Source organism: Dendropsophus ebraccatus, chromosome 15, assembly GCF_027789765.1.
Source record: "Dendropsophus ebraccatus isolate aDenEbr1 chromosome 15, aDenEbr1.pat, whole genome shotgun sequence".
Classification (NCBI taxonomy): domain Eukaryota; kingdom Metazoa; phylum Chordata; class Amphibia; order Anura; family Hylidae; genus Dendropsophus; species Dendropsophus ebraccatus.
In genome coordinates this window covers 72,860,054-72,883,312 of record NC_091468.1, presented here as the reverse complement: position 1 = coordinate 72,883,312, position 23,259 = coordinate 72,860,054, and the positions used below count along the sequence as shown (strand labels likewise).

Genomic DNA, 23,259 nt, shown 5'->3' with positions numbered 1-23,259 from the left:
GATATTAGATGCATCAGAACTTACGATGCAGATGCTGCAGAGGTAAAGAGAATCCTTCAGAAACACTGGAGGATTCTTACATTGGTTGAGGATCTGAAGGACGTGGTGGGCCAAAGGCCTAACATTGCTTATCGGCGAGGTAAGAACCTCAGGGATCTACTCGTCCATAGCCATCTTTCTAATGAGCGTATTGGCATTAATCCATCTATAGTTGGCTCTTTTCCTTGTGGGCATTGTGTCTTTTGCCAGTACATGCCTAAGACTAGTGATTTCGTGAACCCAGTGGATGGCAGAATTTACACTATTAGTTTATAAACTGCAGCTCCAGGGGAGTGATATATGCCATAAAGTGTGGCTGTAACAAACTTATGTCGGTAAGACGATTCAGGAGCTAAGAAGACGTTTGTCTAAACATCTAAGCTCCATCCGGACATCTCAAGACACACCCCTGTCGAGACGAGTACAGGCTTTTCACAATGGCGACTACAGTCACCTGAGAATGTGGGGGATGTGTCAGCTGTTTCTGGGTCTCGCAAAAGGAGATTAGGACAAGCTACTACTCCGGGAGGAAGCTAGGTGGATCTTTCGGTTGCGTAGTCTTAGTCCTAATGGACTTAATGAAGGTTTTTCTTATGCCGCTTTCTTGTAGATTCATATCATTTTTCCAGCACATAAATAAATCTATTTTGTTATTAGTTACATATTAGAAGATTTGTGAGTTTGGTCTTTCCCTGTTTTTTTTTAAATACTGGATTAGTTGTACGCTATGTTAGCCAATTTAAAGATTTCAGTGGGTTGTTATGTATAATTTGTGTTTTGATTCTATTATTAGTTCTGTAGTTTATATATACTTCCCTTTATCTGTTTTGTACTACATATTAGGTTATCCCTTCCATCATTCTTTGTATATTTATTTTGTTCTTTGTTTATATTCTGTTGTTAATTTACATAGCTATGTTCACGTATCTATTCCATATTGGCTTTTAAGGTTACGTGCAGGCGCGGAGTTATACACTGCTCGTATAATTGCTTGTAGCGCATGTGATAAGGCATTATTGGATAAGGTTTAGTTTGTACTTGTTCAGTTTGGCAAGTGAATTAGATACTCGCGCAAGCGCACCTGTGCGCAGTACTGTGGTATTTTCTTTTAAGTTTCGCGCACATGCGTGGTAGTGTTGTGTGAAGCCGGATTATTTCTAAGTTTGCGTGCCTGTGCGGATAAGGATAGATGCGATGAGGTATTTCTCCTGAGACAAAGTAATGAGATGATGACGTCTGTTCACCCGGTACGATTGGCCGTAAGTCCTAGCTTATGTCATTGGTTGGATTGGTTGATAGTCATCTATTTGAGGTTCTGATGGGGGGGGTCTAGGTGATGATGTCACCACAGGTGCTTTGTAGGCGAGTGGTTCCTAAATACGTCATTTATATGGATAGGTGTGTTCTCGATCTGAGGATTATAGTACAGCCGTCCTGATAGGACACTATACACCCCCGCTTTGTCTCGCTGATTGCTACATAGCTTATATAAGATCCAACGATGCCAGGGACGCCGCCATTTGCCCTACACCTGAAGACGCTCCGTTCAGGAGTGAAACTAGTTGTGGAGGCGGTGTTCAGTTTTTAATTCTACTACCACAGTCCTATGTAGCTTGGGTAGTCTGCAGCTACCCTGAGTGTTATTTAGTACCACTGGCTAGTGGACTCAAATCCATGTTGTGGTGGTCTGTGGAGTAGTGTTTTTAACATCACAATCTCACAGTCTTTTTTACATGATATATTAAAAGTTACGTTTTACTTTCTACTCGGGGATATCCAGGCTCATTTGGGCTTTTGGCCCTTTGTGTTGCCAAGGAATCTGTTTATAAATAGCCTGAGATCCCCGATCGTTTTCTTTGAGTTGTCCAGCACTTTACACTGAGCACAGGTTCTCTTGTACAGTCGCTGTTCACTGAATAGCAGACGCACAAAACAGACCTGTCAATTATTTTGTGCGGCCACAGAGAACACCGGCCGTAGTGTATACAGAGTGCATACAGCATGGCCGTTGTACCATACATACTAATGTAATTTCATTTCGTTTATTGCAAAAATACAGTGTGTGAACGTGACCTAAGGTTGTGTTGTCCACGTAACTGAAACCAAGCTGGCACTGTTAACTACGATGTGCGATAGTTGTGCGATGTCACTGAAAGTCCTAGCAATCATTGGTGAAAGTGTCGGGCATGGTTTTGGCAGCATGCGCTCCTAGACATGTGAGAATGAAGCCATGGGTATAAAAAAAATAAAAATAAATCAAGAATCACTCAGCAAAAATGGAGGGATGCAAGCTACCACTGACTTCAATGTGGAATGCACATAAATAAATAAAACAAACCTCCCTATAGAGAGTGCCCCCCAATCTGAGGCTGCTGATCAGCAAACAGGCTAGCTTACAGTAACGGTGGTGAATTTGTCCCACTAGACGCCAGGGACACGAGGAGCACAGCAATTAAATGCAACAGTCAGGTTTGACAGCTCCCCGGCAGCAGATAGCGGAACCCCTCTCTGAACCCCCCTTGCCCCGCCATGACGTACCAGGTACTTCATGGGATGCAAAGGGGTTAAATGGAGATGAAGACATCATCTGTGAGTCAACGATTGGTGTGATTTGTATTTCATAAAGACATTACTTGGCAGGTGCCCTTGGCTTAATTTTTTTCCCCCAAGAGGTGTCCCGGCGTGGAAACTGTTAAGAAACATTGATTTAGAGGATCTGCAGAGGGGAATGGCGAAAAAATCCGCTATGAGGACAAACTTGTCTCAGGAGTAACAGGCTGCTGACCCAATCACAGGCTGGGGTGCTGTCCTGTCCGTTATTGGCTGAGCGGGCTGTCACTCCTGATAGTGGAGGCTCTGCACTCAGGACACTGGGGGAGCGCCGAGAGAAACATGTAAATATGCTGACAGGGAAAGGGTCATCTAGATTCTTTTACTGAGTCAGATACTAAAACTTGCTCTTTTATTCGAATCTGCTACTATTTTCTGACTGTAATTTCTTTTATTTCCCTTTTTGTACATTTTAATGGGAGCGGCTATATTGTCTGGGCTGTTTTTAACAGCTTAATGCCATGCTTTACAGCAAGACTCATGGACATAGACGACAATAGACAGACTCTGTTCCCTTGAGATAAATGTGAGACATTACTGAGCACGCTCTGTAACCTGTGAAGAGGTCATTCCACAGGGAGCTGCTATTGTCTCCTCTACTGGTGTCACATGACGCTGCAATGCTGTACAGATCACTTTACTGCAGCCTCCTCTTATTACCACAGACACAACAGGAAGTCTCAGCTTAGTTTTAGCCCCAGTGGTGAGAATGAGAACTACAAGATAACAGAATTTTATAATATAGAGAGAAAAATGGAAAATTAGAAAAAACATTACAAAAAAAATTAATTTTAAAACATGTTTAACATAAGCTAATTTAAGCAATAAGTCATTTTCTGATGACGCTGTCCCTTTAACACTGGACAAGCCCTTTAATAATCTAGACTAAACAAATCATAGGTGCTGGGCCACAACATATAGAAGTTAGAAGGTGCAATGCTTCTGCCCCTCGAAGCCCCTCCTCCAAGAAACGATTCTAAATAAATTCTGAAAGGGAAAAAAATGCCAACCTAATGGGCTGTTAAATGGATAATATTGAGCGTCGCTAACTCCTTTTTCCAAATCGTTTAACAATTTGAATACAGTATAATTGGATGAGGACGACAATCCGGTTACATTGACGCAGCACAAAGGAGATTGTTCAAAACGCTCAGAGCATCGCGTTCTGCATTAATCCCAGCGGTGGCACGGCTGGAGAAAAAAAAACAACACACGACACGGGTTCCTTTACAGGGAGCGGATGGTTTCGGCTTTGTATTATAACTAATATTAATACTTTGCAGATAAAGCAGGCCACTTCTTCAGGCGGGCACAGGCAGCATCATGGTGGAGTGAAGAAACTCATTAAGATGTGCGTGGTGTAATAAGGCGGCACAGCAGGAGCACCGGGATCAGCGGCTACACTGCAAAACCCCAGCACAAAGGCTTCTCACTCCTAATTAAAAGCTTTACACTCCGCTCAGTCGCTCCAGACACCTAAAACAGCTCAGGTAGTTCATCTCCGGAAGGTTCCGCTTTTCCTCCCACCGCTGCTCCATAATGGAACACTGCAGGCTTTCCCGGCCCCATTGCTGCACCTTTCCAAACATATGAATGTGGTTATGTGCGCTCCTGGCCATCATGTCACTTCCAGGCGCTTTATGCTCGGCTGCATTCTGAACTCATAAAATCCGACTTGTCGTCACAGGCGTTCGCCGGAGTGTCTCTAAAGCATCCAGGACTGTGGCTCCCAGGGGCTCACTTAATGTCTAGTGGCAGTCACATAGGGTTTACCAACTCCTACAGAGGCTTAAAAATACAGGAGCGCTAACATAACCTGATTTATAGTCACCAAAAGAAAAAACACGCCAGCCTAAAAGATACAGAGGTGTCGCCTGTAATACTAATCTAGGATGCACATACACCTTACTGCATCAGAGGAACAAACTAAACTATAAGTTAGAAGGAAAAGAAACTGGGGAGACGGGGAGCCAGCGCGTGCCCCGGGGGAGAGGGGGAGCCAGCGCGTGCCCCGAGGGAGAGGGGGAGCCAGCCCCAGGGGAGAGGGGGAGCCGGCGCGTGCCCCGGGGAAGAGGGAGAGGGGGAGCCAGCGCGTGCCCCGGGGAAGAGGGGGAGGGGGAGCCAGCACGTGCCCCGGGGGAGAGGGGGAGCCAGCGCGTGCCCCGGGGGAGAGGGGGAGCCAGCGCGTGCCCCGGGGGAGAGGGGGAGGGAGCCAGCCCCGGGGGAGAGGGGGAGCCAGCGCGTGCCCCGGGGGAGAGGGGGAGCGGGAGCCAGCGCGTGCCCCGGGGGAGAGGGGGAGCGGGAGCCAGTGCGTGCCCCGGGGGAGAGGGGGAGCGGGAGCCAGTGCGTGCCCCGGGGGAGAGGGGGAGCGGGAGCCAGCGCGTGCCCCGGGGGAGAGGGGGAGCCAGCGCGTGCCCCGGGGGAGAGGGGGAGCCAGCGCGTGCCCCGGGGGAGAGGGGGAGCCAGCGCGTGCCCCGGGGGAGAGGGGGAGCCAGCGCGTGCCCCGGGGGAGAGGGGGAGGGAGCCAGCCCCGGGGGAGAGGGGGAGCGGGAGCCAGTGCGTGCCCCGGGGGAGAGGGGGAGCCGGAGCCAGCCCCGGGGGAGAGGGGGAGCCAGCGCGTGCCCCGGGGGAGAGGGGGAGCCAGCGCGTGCCCCGGGGGAGAGGGGGAGCCAGAATGTGCCCCAGGGAAAGGCTGGGGGGTTACCAATAGGTAATTTTGCACAGGGCTCCATGCATTGTAAGGTGGCCCCTGACTAGGGCTTTCTTTTTGCAAACACCAGGATATTATGCTTGTCAATATAATAAAGAAGATTAAAGGCTACCTGTCATTAACCCTTTTAATATGTTAGACATACAGTACATACAAGTTTTTATTGGTCAGGGTCTAAAACGTTCAGAGGGGGCAATGGAGGATGGAAATCCACCCCAACTAGGGCTCTTTGTTCAGTCACTAAATAACCAAATTTCACATTCAATCCTAAGTTTGGATATGTAGTAATAATGAAGCTTACACTTGTGACTGGAGGTGCAGAAACACGGTGGAACATTTTCTATGAGATACTTAAATTGTTTTTCCCTAAGTGCAATTTTGTAAAGATCTGATTACTATAGCATTACTAGATGAGAATGGCTGCTGCCAAAGTGGCTCTACTCCTCTCTCAGCACAATGCCAATCCAGTTATCTGAGGGCAAAGAAGGGGCAAGGCAGCTTGGAAGGACTCAAAACTTTACACTCAGAACTTTATAAAAAGTTGAGGCCTCTGGATATCCCTCATCATAAGACCTGGGGGGCTTCCACGTGTAATATTCTGTCGTCCATTTCAATGCTGTGAAATTATCCTAAAAACAAAACATACTGATCATCATCATGTAAGGTTGGGCAAATAAATAGGCTCAACGCTATGGAACGCTAAGTAGATCAATGCAGCCAATGGAGATCCACCAGCGGAAGCCTCCGAGGGGTAAATGTACAATACGGCTGATCTGGACCAGGTTAGCAAGGGGAGGGTTTTGGCTAAAGGATTACGAGCCCTCTTCAGCCTGAAGGCAGCTCGGTGTAATCCTTGAGCCAAAACACGTTGCTTTTATTACCTAGAAAGTTTTTATCTGTGGAATGGTTTCTGTAGGCGGAATCCCTTGGTTCACATTGGAGCGCTGTCCCTGAGGCATTGGCCGGTCATTTGCGATCAATTGTAAGAGGAAACTCATCTTGCTTATCCAGTCCAGGTCAGCGATACTTTACTTTTCTAGAGATTTTATGGACTAAACTTGATAAAATGTATGCACCAGGTGTTTTTTTTTTTTTTTTTTAAATCCCAATTTCTTTCAGAATGGAACGTGATCACCTTTTTTGTTATTCTATGGACAGCTAAATATCACTCAAAGTTCTACACCAAAAGACGCCAAGATGAATCACTGGGACGGGTTCAGATTTAATGAAGAGAAATAAGTCATATATAGCAATGCAGCGAATGGTTAGAGGCGTCCGCTGTGATCAGCTCCAATATTATAGATCACCAATCCAGAAAGTAGATGAACACACAGCGACCGGGCTCCGGAGTCAGCAATCTCCTTTACAGCAACTAGGAGAACCCAAAACACGCAGTGGAGACAGCAATCCTTGGGGTTTATTCACACACCAAATGAGGTTTCCGCATAGGAGCCTTTTTCCAGCAGCAATAGGAGAATATACAGATATTAAAGAGAAATGCATAGAAATGGATTCAGGCTGCAGCCACATGTATGAGGTGAGGAGCTACAATTCTGTCCGACATTATTATTTATCACAACACTGAATATATCAACTAGTCCAGATAAGTGCGAGAACCAGAATGGTACGTACTGTCAGGACATAGAAGCCAAGGAGAAGCCAGGGCTTAGTCTTAGCCAAAAATGAGGTGAAGTTATTATCACATTACCGGATGTTCTTACTTGGCATCTGTGCAGAAAAAATCTCCATGACTGAATATGAATCTTCTACATAAAAATGAGATAAAAAAAAAAACACGCTCCAAAAAAACAGAACAAAAACACTCAGCCTTAATAGCATGGTTGCATTAATCTGTATATGTGCAATATATGGCACAAAGATGGCGGCTTACAGGGTCTTTTGGGTCTCCTAGAGGCAAAGTAAAATAGGGAAGAAAAAAAAAAGCAAAGCGGCATTTGCCTCCTCAATTTCATTGTTATTTCAAACCAGAAGATTCATTACATCTGGAGGCGCTTCTGCAGCACGCCTATTGAATTAACATGAAGCGCTGTGATATCTAGAATGTGGCTGGCAGAATATTAAGCAGCCGTCTGCTGATCCTGGGAGGCGTCTCCTTGATGGATCCAGATTAGCTGGTAATTTGTACTTCTGGAGACTATACAATAGAGTCCATCATCCAGGCTACAGACAGCGGCCAGCAAGGACCCTCTAAGACGTGACTATATAGTAGTAATTCTTCAGACACCGGGAAGGAATCACCAAACCACCCTGATACGTAGCTCCTTAATGCCCCTATTCCACGAGTCGTTTGGAGGAGCAAACGAGCGCTATTAGCGCTCGTTTGCTCCTCGTTCCCCGCTCGCTGCCGCCGCTATTCAACGCGGCGTCAGCGAGCAGGTGAGTGCGGGAGGGGCGGCGGGGAGCTGCTGGGGGGGCTGCCCGGGGGATCGCTGATCGTCTGGGCAGCCCATAGGATACAGCAGCGTCTGCTGCCGATGCTCCTATTCAACGGAGCGACGGCAGCAGATCGCTGCTATATCAGTCGCTTGTTTTTCAACATGTTGAAAAACAAGCGACTGCAACGATCAGCCGATATGAACGATGTCGGCTGATCGTTGCACTCTATTCCACGGGAAGAATATAGTTCGTAGCGGCCGATATCGGCCGAATACGAACGATATTGCTCCTCTAGACGACCCGTGGAATAGGGCCATAAGAAGTCCCACTCGATTGTGAGTATTGGAACACAAATAGGGAAATACCAGGGTGGCCCATTTTGCATCAAGGTCCAACTCTGTGGAGAGTATAGCGACATGACAAGGGTTTACCAAAGCCTGGCACAATCAGGTGGGACTTAAGGGGCTACATATCAGGGTGGTTTGGTGTTCTCCCACCTTGGAAAACTGTTCCCTTCCCTGGAGGGATATCTGGCTATTTCCATGTTTTAAGACTCGTAACTGAGGCTCCACGGAACCTTTTTTTTTGGACATTTAGGCTATGTTCACACTACGTAAAAGTACTTTTGGCGCGGTGGAACAATGCCCTACTTTCAATGGGATCCCGGCCGCAGCGTATACACATTGTATACGCTGCGGCCGGGATCCTGTACAGGGCCGGAAATAACTGACATGTCAGTTTTCTGCGGCCACAATTCAATAAATTGCGGCCGTAGGAAACCCTGTCACTTCCCACTATAAAGCGAGCGGCTCCGGCCGTTTGCTTCATAGTGTGCAGGGGGGAGCTCTGACGCGGGCCCACGCTGATGCGCCCGTATCAGAGCTTTGTGGCCGAAAAGATCATCCGACCGGTACTTAAGTACCGGCCATGATGATCCGGGCAGAGACCGGCCGCTCCGTGACCCAGCCGGGGTCACAGAACGGCCGGTCTCTCACGTCGTGTGAACATAGCCTTAAAGAGAATGGACCATCAGGTAATCTCTTTAAAATCACACATGAGTCGAACGGCGTCTGCACGGGGAAGCTGGTGCCACAGTCCTTTTTTTGAACCGCGGCCCGGTTTCGGGTACGGGGCCATTCTATTCATGATTACCGGGCCGGAGTGAAGCACTAGAGGCAGGCCGGCCTGCACCCAGTGGGAGGAAGCCCCAGTCCCTCCATGACGCAGCTCTATTGATTCTAATGGAGGGGCGGGGGTTTGCTCCCACTGGGTGCGGGCTGTCCTGCCTCCAGTGCTTTACTCCAGCCCAGTAAACAAGAATAGAATGGCGCTGTACGCGGGAACCAGCCCGCGGTTCAAAAAAAAAAAAAAAAAGGACTGTGGCACCGGCTTCCCCGTGCCGACGCTGTTTGATTCATGTGCGCTTTTAAAGAGAGCGTACCTGATGGTCCATTCTCTTTAAATTTATAAGGGGCAATGTATCAGTGGAGACTCTTGTGTGAGTACTTAGACTCTCTTCACTGATGTCCCTGAGCTCAGTGATTGCTGTTTTGTTGGTACATTTACATATCCCATACCCCCCGAAAATAAGTGTGTGTGTGTGTGTGTGTGTGTATATATATATATATATATACACACACATACATACATATATATATATACACACACATACATACATATATATATATACACACACACATACATACATATATATACACACACATACATACATATATATACACACACATACATACATATATATACACACACACACACATCCCAGGCTCCAATAAATATTCTGGTTTCTACAGGTGCGAGAAATAGGTAATGCACTCATAGTCTTTGGGCTAAATCACACCTCTCAAGCTGAGCTCAAACATCTACTAGTATCAGAGATTTTAAGGGATTATCCAGCGTTAGAAATACATGGCCGCTTTCTCCCAGAGACAGTAGCGCTCTTGCCTCCAGGTCAGGTGCGGTTTGCAATTAAGCTCCATTTACTTCAATGGGACCGAGTTACATAACCTGGAGATAAGAGGGGCGCTGTCTCTGGAAGAAAGCGGCCATGTTTTCCTAATGCTTGATGACTAGTTACGAGTTCTACTAAATCCAACAAATATGAATAGCAATGTGCTGGTCTCCTCCTGCGGGTCACTCGGCATGCACAAGGTCTCTTCTGTAACTTGACTATGTGCTCATGCATTTATGGAAGGATACCCCCTATAATGCTGACTCTCCCCTCGCCAGCCAATAGCGTCCAGAAATCCCCCTACTATCCCCATCCCAGCAGTCCCTGTATCGGGCACGGAGGCCACATGTCCTGCTGGAGGTCATTACAGAGGTCAATGCGGGAGCTGCGAGGTGTCATTAGGATAGAAGCTGTAAATAACATTTACTACCCAGCCCCAAAGAAACATCAAAAGTAACTTTCCTTAGGATTGATTTCACATAAATTTGATTATTTAGCAGAAATACTAATAAAATGTGGTCAATAAAGGTAACACAAGCACGTAAGGTCAAAAAGGAGAGCCAACAAATGGATATACATGTCAGGGTCACGCTTCAGGATGACCAACTACAGACGAGAACGAGCCACTGTCCTTACCATTATATAAGGGAATCAACAGCGACTGAACACAAGAAAATCTGCAATATACTGTAGTTATCAGCTGCTGTATGTCCAGCAGGAAGTGGTGTATTCTCTCCAGTCTGACACAGTGCTCTCTGCTGCCACCTCTGTCCATGTCAGGAACTGTCCAGAGCAGGGTTGGTTTTCTATAGGGATTTGCTGCTGCTCTGGACAGTTCCTGACATGGACAGAGGTGGCAGCAGAGAGCACTGTGTCAGACTGGAGAGAATACACCACTTCCTGCTGGACATACAGCAGCTGATACGTACTGGAAGACTGTAGAGAATACACCACTTCCTGCAGGACATACAGCACTGTATCTGACCATTATTTTAGCTGTATGTCCAGCCTCCTCCACTGCCCGCTGTCTCCACAATGCCAGTTTTCCCCAGGAGCAACTTTGCCATGACATACAACATAACACAAATACAGAACTACAGTAAGACCCAATTCACACCTTCCAATACAATTTCCTGTTCCCAGCTACAAAGAGTAGCAGCTCTGGAGGACAAGTTTCTGCTCTAACAAGCCGTCCGGGTGGACTGTGAACCTATAACAGGGACTGTCTTATTATTATGGTGGAAAGGGATGAAGGAAACAGATGCATCTTAGAGGGAATTCCTAGATGGAGCAGTGGAGGTATCCGCCACCCGACCACCTCCTGCCAGTGGGATACGGCCGAGGATCACAGCTTTATGAATCACTTCAGCCGGCCAGCTTAAGAAAAGCAACTTCATGTTAGTGGTTTTGCTCTCCAAGGAGGCTGCAGCTGCCATTTTGATGAACAGCCAGAAGAGCAAGTGATCTCTAACAAGCGGACGCCGTTCAACGATCAATCAACCGCTAATGCAAGCGAATAAGGAGCAGGCGGAAAAACCGAGGGTTTATAGAGACTAAACATGTCTCGGAATACAAAGCATGAATGCAGAACGACAGTCACACCTGGGCCAGTCACTCTTGGATGGATGTGTATCAGTATATATTTTGCCTTTGAATTTGGCTATTTGCAGATGTTCACATTAGCTGTTCCACCTATGGCACTATACATTACAGCTAGCACATCAGTCTGTGCAGGTGAGTGAGTGGGAGTGGAGGTGTGTTTTAGTGTGTACATGCGTGTATGTGTACTACACACACACACACACACACATACATATATTATATATACACACACACACACACACACATATATTATATATACACACACACACACACACATACATATATTATATATACACACACACATACATATATTATATATACACACACACACACATACATATATTATATGTACACACACACACACACACACACACACATGTACACACACACATACATATATTATATATACACACACACACATACATATATTATATATACACACACACACATTATATATACACACACACACATACATATATTATATATACACACACACACACACACACACACACACACACATGTACACACACACACACACACACACACACACACACACATGGGTGCATTGTGAAAATCTGCAACAGAAATCCAAGGCTATGCCCCTCTGATGCTGATACGCGGCCGATACGTACGGCAGACGGTTGCTCTCATCGTTGTATGCTTGCAGCTACACACGCCTGACTGTTTTGGTCCACAAGAATTCTATGGCCGCCTGCGGAGGGTTTTGCCAGTATTTTAGGTGACAGTGCACTGAGGTGCCGTAACCTCCATGATGGGACGGCAGAGGCGCCAACATGCAAGGAAAGTGTCCACTTATCCGCAAACCTGGCCGCCATCCCAGGGGTTGGACCATCACTGTTATGTTACGGCCAATCCTAGCAACCTTTCATAACATTCTAAAAAAACGGCCAGTGGTGAGAAAAATATTGGATTTGTACAAAAAACAACTGCACCATTAAAATTGGAACGGTAACCATAAAAACTACGCAAAAAATAAACTATATTCCAGCAATTCTACCACGTAAAGGCAACGCTCAAGCAGATTACTGCTGCCCTAACCATAGGGGGTACGACAGGGCAGAGTAAAACATCCTGCATGATAATAAAGGGCATCAGTATATTCCAGGGTGACAAAAAACAGACACACTCACCCCAGCCGCATTCAGAAGGAGCACAGTCCTCCTGCACAGCACTTCCTAGTGACGACCTCAGTCAGGGACACCGGGAAGGGATGTGTGGTGTTCTACAACGGGCGTTACAGTTATATACACCCTTATTGTACTTGTGTGGTGATGAAAGTAGTACTGAAGTTTTGCCATTAGAGGTCACTGTGTTATATATGTGTATTTGGAAGCCGCACAGCTAAGGGATGTAAAGGGTTATTCTTTCTTCATGTGTTACACTAATCTGTAGACCAGTAGGAATCTTTTTCTTCTCTCCTATCAGCTCCCTCCTCATTTCTTCTATTGCGCTCTTCACCCACTCACAGCGCACGTTAGTTACGCTAGGGAAGTAAGTCACATGGGTGGAGGAGGTGCAAGGGGTTTTGGTGTTAGACATTGTGGAGAAAGGACGCAAGCTACATAGCTCTCTACAGTGGTCCTATCTGGGCCCTGGCTCTTACTAAGTAAGTCTTAGCTAGTACCCCGTATGGGACAGACGTAAGACAGTAACCTCCAACAACTTTCTTACCAGTAACGCTACACAGCACTATGCAGTGTTAAACCCCTCTTAGGAGAGGATAAGCCAGAGACTACCTCAACCTACGCCGAGGACAAGGAGACGTAACAGCAGGACAGTATCCACAACTTAGCCAAAGAGATAGGAACGGATCCAGATAGAGCAAAGTTGCAATAAGCCTAGGAACTCTATCTCGCAGTGTGGGTGTCAGCAGGGAACCCTCAGAATTCTGCTCATCCCAGGTAACAAGGTCTGGGGCCTGTGTCACCCCTCTAGGAAGGTTCAGCCGAGTCTACTGGGCATAAGGTGGTGTGAAGACTATTCAAGGTCAATACACGGGCAGAGGTGTTCTTCTAAGTATTCTACCTCATCCTCCAACATCCCAGCAGAGCACAGTACTATTTTAGCTGACTCTCACGGCATCCTTCTCTCTGCCACTCTGTATCACTCAGTACACTACTCAGTTGGCACGACTATATCCTACACTGCATGGCTACTACAGATTCGGTTGTTGTATTGTCAGGTATTTGTCTGCAACTATTGTCAAGTGTGTTATCCAGTGCTTTATCAAGAGAAATCTCATTCGTGTAACCTACTGCAAGTGAGCACTTTCTAGTAAATAAACTTATTTAAGTTAAAGAGACGCTGTGATTTTTTGCTTTTCACCAACACAGCGCACACCGTAACCTTGGGACACTTCCCCTTTCTATGGGTGGCGGGTCCTATCATCCAGGAGGGTCACTACACCACTCTGGCCATCCGTCACATAACCCCAAGGGACCCGGTAGCAACCCGGCAGGACACCGACCACAGGGGAAAAAGGTACCACCGGCCTTGTCAAATAAAAGCAGGCGTGCCATCACACCTGTGTGCCCACCAGGCACTGGCGTCACGAAATAACACTCCAAGGTCCGGCTGTATCTCGGCCAACCACCTCACCACCTAGCAAGTGACCGGCCGATCCTCCGATATAACATCACACCGGGGGCTCACACCACAGATGTACAATGACATGATGGGTAGGGGATGCCCTCTTCCTGACATCTGGAATTCAATATCTTTCTGTATCCAAGGGTAAAAAAAACAGCCAGAAGTGTCCGGCACAGGGGCGAACTAGAAATGGCTGGGCCCCATAGGAAACTATTGATTGCCCCCACTCCCAACCGACCACAAACCCATCACATGTAGTCCTAACATCTTACTGCAGGTGCTTGTCAGGAGCGCTTGCAGTTAAAGGACATTTGCAGCCCCAGGAGGCTCGCTTGGAGTGCTAAAAATGAAGACAGTATGGGGGCCCAATGTGTTGCAGGACAGGGACACCAGACCCCATTGCAGCTGCTATGGCGGTAGTTATGCTTGTCCACCGCTGTAGTAAAAACACATGCAGGTGTGTGTAATGGGGGTTGGAAATGGAAGAAATAAATGTTTAGCCAACATCCATCTAATGCAGGGATGGAAACCCCTGGCCCTCCAGCTGTTGCAAAACTACAACTCCCATCATGCATGGACAGCCCAAGCTAAAGCTTATCTCACATGTCCGGGCAGGATGGGAGTTGTAGTTTTGCAACAGCTGGAGGGCTGAAGGTTTCCCATGCCTGATCTAATGTCCATAGCCAGGCTAAGGCCCCGTTCCCACTGAGCAAAACTAGTAGAATTCCGTTAGCCTCCCGCTCATAATGGGAGTCAATGGGAGGCGATTGCTCCTGCCCTGTCCGCGCTAAAGAATGAACACGTTCATAACACTCCAAGGTCAGCGCGGACAGAACAGGAGCGCGCACCTCCCATAGACTCCCATTATGAGCGGGAGGCTAACGGAATTCCGCTAGTTTTGTTCAGTGGGAACGGGGCCTAAGGCTTACCAAAGGAGGATGGTGCGCCTTCAATGTTACCATCAACCTTGCCACATTAGGATTCACTTTCCACTCAAAGGCATAGATATAGCCCCCACCTGCCCACCAGGGAGGGATGATGTTTTCTGCCTTGTCTACAACGCACATCAATGCAATGCTTTCTATGTCATGTAAATATGGGGCATAAATCTTATGTAATCTACGTCTCCTAGAAAAAAACACGCTCCCACTACACACCGACCGATTCATTTTATTTAAAGGTTTTCTCTTTCTATATTTCACAGTAAAATATCAAACAACAAATGCAAATTAATTTGTTTTTCTCTTGCAAACCCCCCCAACAAAATCCAGTTCTAGCGAGCGACATGTATGACGGGATCGGTGGTTTTTGCAGTTATTCAATTGCTTATTTAGATGGATACATTCACACGTGAAAAATGGAGCCATTTCATGGAAAGCCAGTCAGCAGATTTCTATGACCTTTCACTGTAGGTCGCGGCGCTGCTCGGATTCTCAATCATTAGCGGCTTCTATCAGGCTTTAATAAAATCCAACTGGATGTGATTTGCACATTGGCGGATTGCATGGGGACGTCTCCGCCATGAGCGCACACATGCATACGAACGCACACATATACTTTCTAATTTTCAGAAGGTTAGTTGGAATAATTGCTTTCCATAAACAGATGCTCGAGGGACGTTCCCCTCCGGCCGTCAGCATTGGTTACAGCTCGATGACGCACACACTGTGACCCATCTGATTTGGGTGGTGAGCTTGTAAGGAGTGACTATAAAGAGGCAGCGCCTCCCTTAAAACAATATGCCTGTCGTAACAAAGCATGGAAAAACAACAACAAAAAAGATGCAAAAAAAAGGTAGAAGCAGCTTTTCAGCTTGAATGCCCTGAAGCGGCCGTGTGTCAGGCAGCTTTCCCTTAGAGCTTCCAGGACTGGGGATAACTCGCAGCCCCCTCCTCTGCTGTATGCACAAGCTACTCGCTGGAATGGTTGCAGATTTCAAATGTGCCTGGCCTGACAATGGTGCCGCTGCGCATTGTTATGCAACTCACTGTCTGGGAGGGCAGCTTGTAGCTCCTTTATTCTGCAAGTGCCAGGTGCGGGTTTAGTCAATGTCAAGGCTCACTACTGTAACACAAGCCAGAGCACGGCCACTTGTCTCTACTGGGGCTAGCTGCTGAGCGATGCCAGGTCCAGGATAATGCCCCGGAATTATCTGCCACGGATGCCTGCTTAGGTGTGACGCCTGCCTGGTGGGAACTCCAGCCACAAAACACAAACCTTCAGCCGGCCATGGGGCTCAGGTGCACAGCCTTCTGGACCTAAAGCCATGTCACAGGGAATACGGAATGATGGGTGACTTACAGTCTCATTACAGGAGGAAATCCTGGGATGGCATTCCACAAAGTCGATGAAAGATCAAACTATATCGTGAAATAAACAAAATCCACCACCATTACCCATTGGGGGCTGCCTACTGAAGGAGGAAAAACCAACTTGGATCTAAACTGAGGACAAGCCTCTTGGAAAGCTGTTCTCACGCTGTGCGGATCAATACCCAGGGTAGCAGCTTTTTCCCGTCGCCCGGAATCGTTGGATTAATGATAGACTGAGCAGCGGCCGTGAATTTTGTTGCTCTTTGCCATTCATTATTAAGGAGGGAAAGGAGAGGGACAGTGCATGCATACATGTGTGCTGGAGGATAAATCCTGGGCTTCCCATTGTGCGGAGGACACAGAAGCATGCCTGATGCCACTGGACTCCTGATGCAGAGTAGGGTAAGAAGCCATTCTCATTTCTCTATGCATGCCCAGAACAAAAGGATTCCCTCCGCTAATTGTCAATGGAAAGGCAGAACAAAAAGCCAACGCTCCGGCGTTCTATTTAGCACACTGAACTCCAGTACCCTCAGCAATGGAGACAAAGCACACAGCCCACACCTCCCACTAGGAAGCTTTATTAATGCTTGATAGTTTAATTATTCATCATGAAGGAGACGGCGGCTGCCTGTAACTAAGCGGCACGGTCAGGTGCACGCACACCACCCTTTACTCTTGCTTTTGTGTCACAATTATTACCCCCCTCACCCGTTAACCCATTGAAGAGTCTGTATGAAATGGAGACGTCTAATATAACAATGGCCACATAGGCGGCTGTGTGACACAATCTGAATACATGATGCTGTCGGGTTTGACATGTACGGAATGAGGCATTATTAATCAGTATGTGTGTTAGTTGTCATCCATCGAGCCTTTTAATCAGCTGTGTTTTAGACAAAGCAGCGTTCCCATGTCCTGCAGCATGCATGTCATATGTGACGCTACTGGCCCCAGAGCAAACATGGTCCCTGCGTAAAGGACATGGTCACTGACAATTTCACATTGCACATGATAAACCTGTAAACAGACTGAGGGGAAAGGGGAATGCATAGCAATGTGTAATGAGGGGTAACTAACACTTGTAGGAATGATAAGATGGGGCACAGTCAGTGGCTACGAGCAGCTGTATCCCCCCCCCACACACACACACACGACATGTGCCGATCCTCTCCGGCACTGAAGAGGGTTAATTGGCAATTCAATTTCAAGTGTACAAATGGATTATAGAGCACTCAATTTATCAGAATGTCAATAGCCACGTCCACTACAAGGGATCCGACTATACATTAAATACAAATACACAATGGATGACTGGCTGCACATGTCTAGCTTAGGCTAATACTCTATAGTACTTACAGCAGGCCATTTGTGTGATTGCCTGTTATGTCCTTAGTAACCCGGAGATTACTGGCTAAAACTTAAACGTTTGGTCCTAGATTTACCTTTATAGTCCTATATAGCTAGATTATACCTATAACAATAGAACGTTTCCCGATGGACAAAGTATCGAATAACTTTCCTTCTCAAACTTCTAGAACACCTGCATGAATGCAAACAATGGCCTCCGAGCTAGGTGCTAGGTAAAATCTCTCTCTTGCATCCTTTTTCTTCTAGATAGTCTTCGGAGAATTGCTGAAGACATTTCTGGGAAACATGGTCACGTCTGCTATCACGGCAGCAGCAGCAGAAGTGAAGAAGCAAGAGGAGAAAGAAGAGAAAGAGGAGTCCATCTTAGCCATGCTGGGGATTATAGGGACTGTGCTCAATCTCTTTGTCATTGTGTTTGTCTACATCTACACCACCCTCTGATGGTCCCTCTATATGCGGGGTGCAGGACTCCTCAGTGATTACATGAATAATGGCCGGGGATAAGACGACTCAAAGACCAGACTCCTCCGACCATCCAATACATTCCAGTGCTAAGTGCCTAGGTGGACTATGGGCAATGGAGCGCATTTGCCAATGTAGATAGGAGTACCGAGCCAAGATGAGCAGAAATCGCTTGTGTACGGACGTTATACGAGCCCATGAGTGCTGTGTTACTGCCATAATACTCAAGATACAGGAAATCTTTGTACAGTCGCGTCCATCTTATGGCATCTCACTCACTCAACAGGGAAAAAACATTGAACGTCCTCTAAAACTCCATTTCTAATCTATTCTTCTTCCATACAGGCACCACCATGGCTGGATGAGATTTTTGTTGCAATTCTTTTTCTCCCCAAATAGATTATTTTCTAAAGCACTTTACTAATTCCGGCACCTTCTATCCACTGATTTATTTACTCCCATCAAGAACATGATAGACAAGGTGTAGGAGCGTACAATGGGAGGCCTTGGTAGACAACATGTAAGCCATTTAGAGATGGCAAAGGTGAGGGTCAGGGGTTATCCATGGGTGGGCTATAGATGGGGATAAGAAGAGGATCTGATCAGTAAATGAGAACTATGTAAGGTATAAGGGCCTAACTTTTTGCACATGTGTAAATTTAGCAAAGTGTGTACCAATCTCCATATCATCCATTCATGTAAGTGTCACGTATAGCTCCGACACTACGGAAGGAAGTCATTACACCGAGTAACAATTCTAACAAAGCACCAGCTTCACTAACATGGACCATTGTTATAAATGCTTGGGACGGATATCGCTTACTAACAGGTCATGTATATCGGGGACGCAGAGCTGGTTGGTTCTAGGTGTTATAATGCTGTTCACGTATGTGTGCCCTATTGTCAAATAAGGATTTTTTTCTTTGTATAATACAGAACTTATAAATGTTACTTCTTGTTTGGCGAAGCTGGTGCTTTACATGATTTACTTATGGACCCCATGTACACTAGTGAAGACGCTCTGCCAGCTGAGCACAGTCCGCGTCGCTCCACCCGTGCCGATACGGTGCACATCACAAGCCATGTATTAGAAGATGGTTATGTCAGAACAGGGCAAGGGATTCAGGTTCTTTAGTGGAAATCTCTTTACTATAGTAGTTTAGTAAATCCTTATAAACGTCATCCTAAATGGGCGGCCAACAAAACGGAGGTGAAAGAGCTGTGCCCTCTGGCACGAGAGCCGAACGTAGCTACGCAAACAGGACACAACAGCTTGTTTGCATGGTTAGGTGACCAAGATAACAAGAGATACGTTTTTTGTTTTTTTTTAAGAAACATACAGACACAGGACCTACCAAAATGCATTTTTTATGCAAATGGCCACAGATGCACAAGTCATAAGGTAATCGTCTTATCAATATCAGCGTAAGAGCAGAACGGAGAGCAGCGTATGAGATGAGACAGGCTATCAACCCATAAGATAAAGAGCTACTTGTACCCCTCAGGTCTGATCATCCTTAAACAATACAATGAACCATACATACACATTGCTTGGACTTTTATAATCAAATGTGGATTTGTACATTTCAATTTTAGATCAAATTTAACAGTAAATGTTTTCAGATCAACACTAAGTGCCCAAATACACCAATATACTGCTTAGAAGCAATAAAGTCCGACCCCTAGAGAGAGGAAATAAGGTGATGTACCAGACAGACACATATAACATGAAACCATGGGAGAAAGTAACCCATGCAATGTGACAGGGGGGACATCTGCCTGACAACAGGTTCTGATAACAAGGATGAGTTCTATCCAAAGCCACCGCTTCAGTGAAGACACCTGATCTGCATACAAAGTAAGCTAAACCTGATGAACGTTACAGGTAAACACACAGTACAGAGGGAAGTCCCAGCCGTTCATAGAAGGTACCCCAATCCTGTGCCGGTATGTAGCTTTTTGATCTGCATTTTTTCACAAATAAATCTGGTTTAAAGTCCGGCTTCACCTTTGGCTACCCTCTAATGTCCTGATCTGGGACACTGGCCATAGGATCCCTCGCTGTCAGCCTTCTATGTATGAGCCATACTGACGGCGTTCCAAAGAGGACTGAAATAAGGTGATGGAAGTCACTGAAAAAAACTGATTTATAATCTCAAATGTTTACAATTCCCTTAAATTTCATGATGTTATTTTCTCACATAGATAAGCTACAGCTATTGGATGAGATCCCGCTGTATCATCTAGACAACCACTAAGCTACTGTATGTACCATCACACCTCAAAGGCAAACCAACGTTACCGCTGAGCATAGAGCACTGTTACCTGGTGTAAGCGGTGACCATGGAATCACACAACGTCTCCTTTATATAGGAAAAGTCATACGTATTGCGGTAATCTGTTGTAAGTAACTTCTATATTAGTGTAATCCTCAACAAGTGCAAAATACTCTATGAACGGTGTCTCGTTCCCAGATAACAGGCAGCGTACCGGGGAACTATAACCATATAAACATATGTCCAATCAGAGGAAATTACCCTAGACAGACTTTATTCTGGCCTTAAATATTAGGGTCCGATTATTGTTCAAAAAATCGTTAAATTGTTTGGATTTAAACAATAATCGTTTTGTGTACTTTCAGGCAACGATTTATATACCAATGAGAAATCATTAATCGCATTTTCAGACCTGGACCTAAAATCAGCGTTGATCGTTCGCTGTAATTACACATCGTTCAGTCGTTCTGTAGGTGTAATAGCTCTGAAACATTGAGCGAGGTCAAACAATTTCAGGTGGTTCGCCTAAGTGGTCTTCTGAGATCTACTATTCCCAGCTCTACTGGGAACACCCGCTCTGCCCAGTGACCACTTCGAAAGTCAATATTCTGGTTCTTGGGGCAGTCTCATAGGAATAGGTCCGGTTTTCCTACTGACAACAAGGTTTTAGAGCCATAAAATGTGCTGAGCAGTTGTCACTTCCTCGCTGACATGTAAATGTACATAACTCAACTGGCAGAGACAATGAGAACAGACCTCCCTGAAACCATGAGATGAATGATGGGAGCGAAATAGGGAGGGAAAAAAAAAGAGGAATTTAGCACATCCTGCTTATTTGTCATATTGACCATATTTGTCGCCAGTCACGATGTTGCCAGGACAATCCCGAGAACCGTACCAGAAAATGGGCAGGGTTATAAACGTCTCAGCCAAAGTGGGCATTGGAAGGGGGGTGGGGAAGATACCCGGGTGGCTTGGGGAATTCCTAGGGGGGCATATACCTGGGTGGCTTGGGGCATTCCTAGGGGGGCATATACCTGGGTGGCTTGGGGAATTCCTAGGGGGGCATATACCTGGGTGGCTTGGGGCATTCCTAGGGGGGCATATACCTGGGTGGCTTGGGGAATTCCTAGGGGGGCAGACACCCAGGTGGCTTGGGGCATTCCTAGGGGGGCATATACCTGGGTGGCTTGGGGCATTCCTAGGGGGGCAGACACCCAGGTGGCTTGGGGCATTCCTAGGGGGGCATATACCTGGGTAGCTTGGGGAATTCCTAGGGGGGGGCAGACACCCAGGTGGCTTGGGGCATTCCTAGGGGGGCATATACCTGGGTGGCTTGGGGAATTCCTGTGTGGAGCTAAAATGGTCCAATGTCAGCGCTCCGAATGCTGGCAAGTAGGAGTGACGGGTAAAACTCTTAAAATTACCCTCTGACTGATGTGATAATGGAATGAAGGGTGGTAGATATTTTTTCTCTTAATATGAACATGGCGTTAAAAGTTGCTGTGAAGACGCTGATAAAATCTATTCTTCCTTTTTTATGTTGTTATCCCTTTAACAAGTGGATTAAAGCCTAAGAAAACTGATGAACAAAGTTACAAATGTATTCTTTATGATCTTAATAAAATAATCATCTTAAGTCAACTGTGATGGGTGTTTGTGTTGGCCGTTGTGCAGAGAGATGAGACGGGATCTTTATGCCGCTCGCTGAGCAATCCATCGTCTGGTAATGAGCGCCCATCAGCTTTTTATTAATGGCTTCGATGCAAGGTGAAGACTTCTAATCTGAGGATGTGGAGGAGCCGCTGATCAGCTCTATCATAAGGACATGGTAGATGTATATTACACTGCTTACAAAGTGCTTGGGGAGGACAGACAATTATATAGGCAGTGTTCAATTTTATGGCCAAATCCACCAAGGTGCTAGAGAGATTGCAAAATGTAAGACCATTGCATCAGCTCTAGACGTCATAAACGCATATAACATACATAAAAGGACATAAAGCTATATAAACATACGTGCACACCAATCAGAATAGCATTACAACTAAACATGGTAAGTGATGTGAATATCATGGCATGGGATATACTAGGCAGGAGGAGGATGAGAGGGAATGGTTAGGCATGGAGCCTAATGGTGATGGGTTGGATGACTGGGTCGGAGCATCTCTTGACTGGTGTTGCTGGTATGCAGAAATTTGTTTCTACCAAAAGGTATTGAAGGATGGACAACTGGTGATCAGTCACTGGCACGCAATGCTTAGGACTGTGGAAGGCCAATCGCACAGAAGAAGAGAATGCTGGCTATGATAGAAAGACGTCAGGTCACACTGGGCATCACAGCTGGCTGCTCAGACCGGGCATGGTGCCCTGGGTGACCTCTGTCCTCAGCCCAAAACTTATAACTCCAAACTATGTGACTCCAAAAGACAGTGAAGGCTTAGAGTTGATAACCAAGTCCGAAATGATGGCTTTATTAACTGTTCTATGCTCAACCCCTAGACGACCCATGCCGTACCCGTATGCCAGTATTGGCCACGGCGCTACAAAGCGAGCTCAGAAGCTCAATTCATAGCGGATATAGACTGGCAAGTGCAGGGTTTAAGTGTATGTGGTTGTTTCCCTGACTGCAAGTAGTTGTCCCCTAGCCGGACATAAAAAGTGTAAAAAATATGCCAAAGCCCCTGCCCCAATAGAAGTTTAAGTGCTCAAAATATCCGATCTACACAAATGTGATACTAAAAACTGGAGATCATGGAAAAAAATAAAAACGGTATAATCACTATACGGCCATTTTAATCATCATTTTTTGCAAAAAACCCTGGCTAAACGGTCCTGACACCTGCCTTATTCTGATTGTCGCCCTTGGTTAGGACCCACTGGGCCAGGCACATCCAGGTG

General features: G+C 46.3%; 1 protein-coding gene across 7 annotated transcripts in view; it reads right to left on the bottom strand.

The window, feature by feature from the left end:
• Positions 1-23,259, bottom strand: part of BIRC6 (baculoviral IAP repeat containing 6) — a 209,071-nt gene that overhangs the window by 38,342 nt on the left and 147,470 nt on the right. The window lies entirely within an intron of this gene.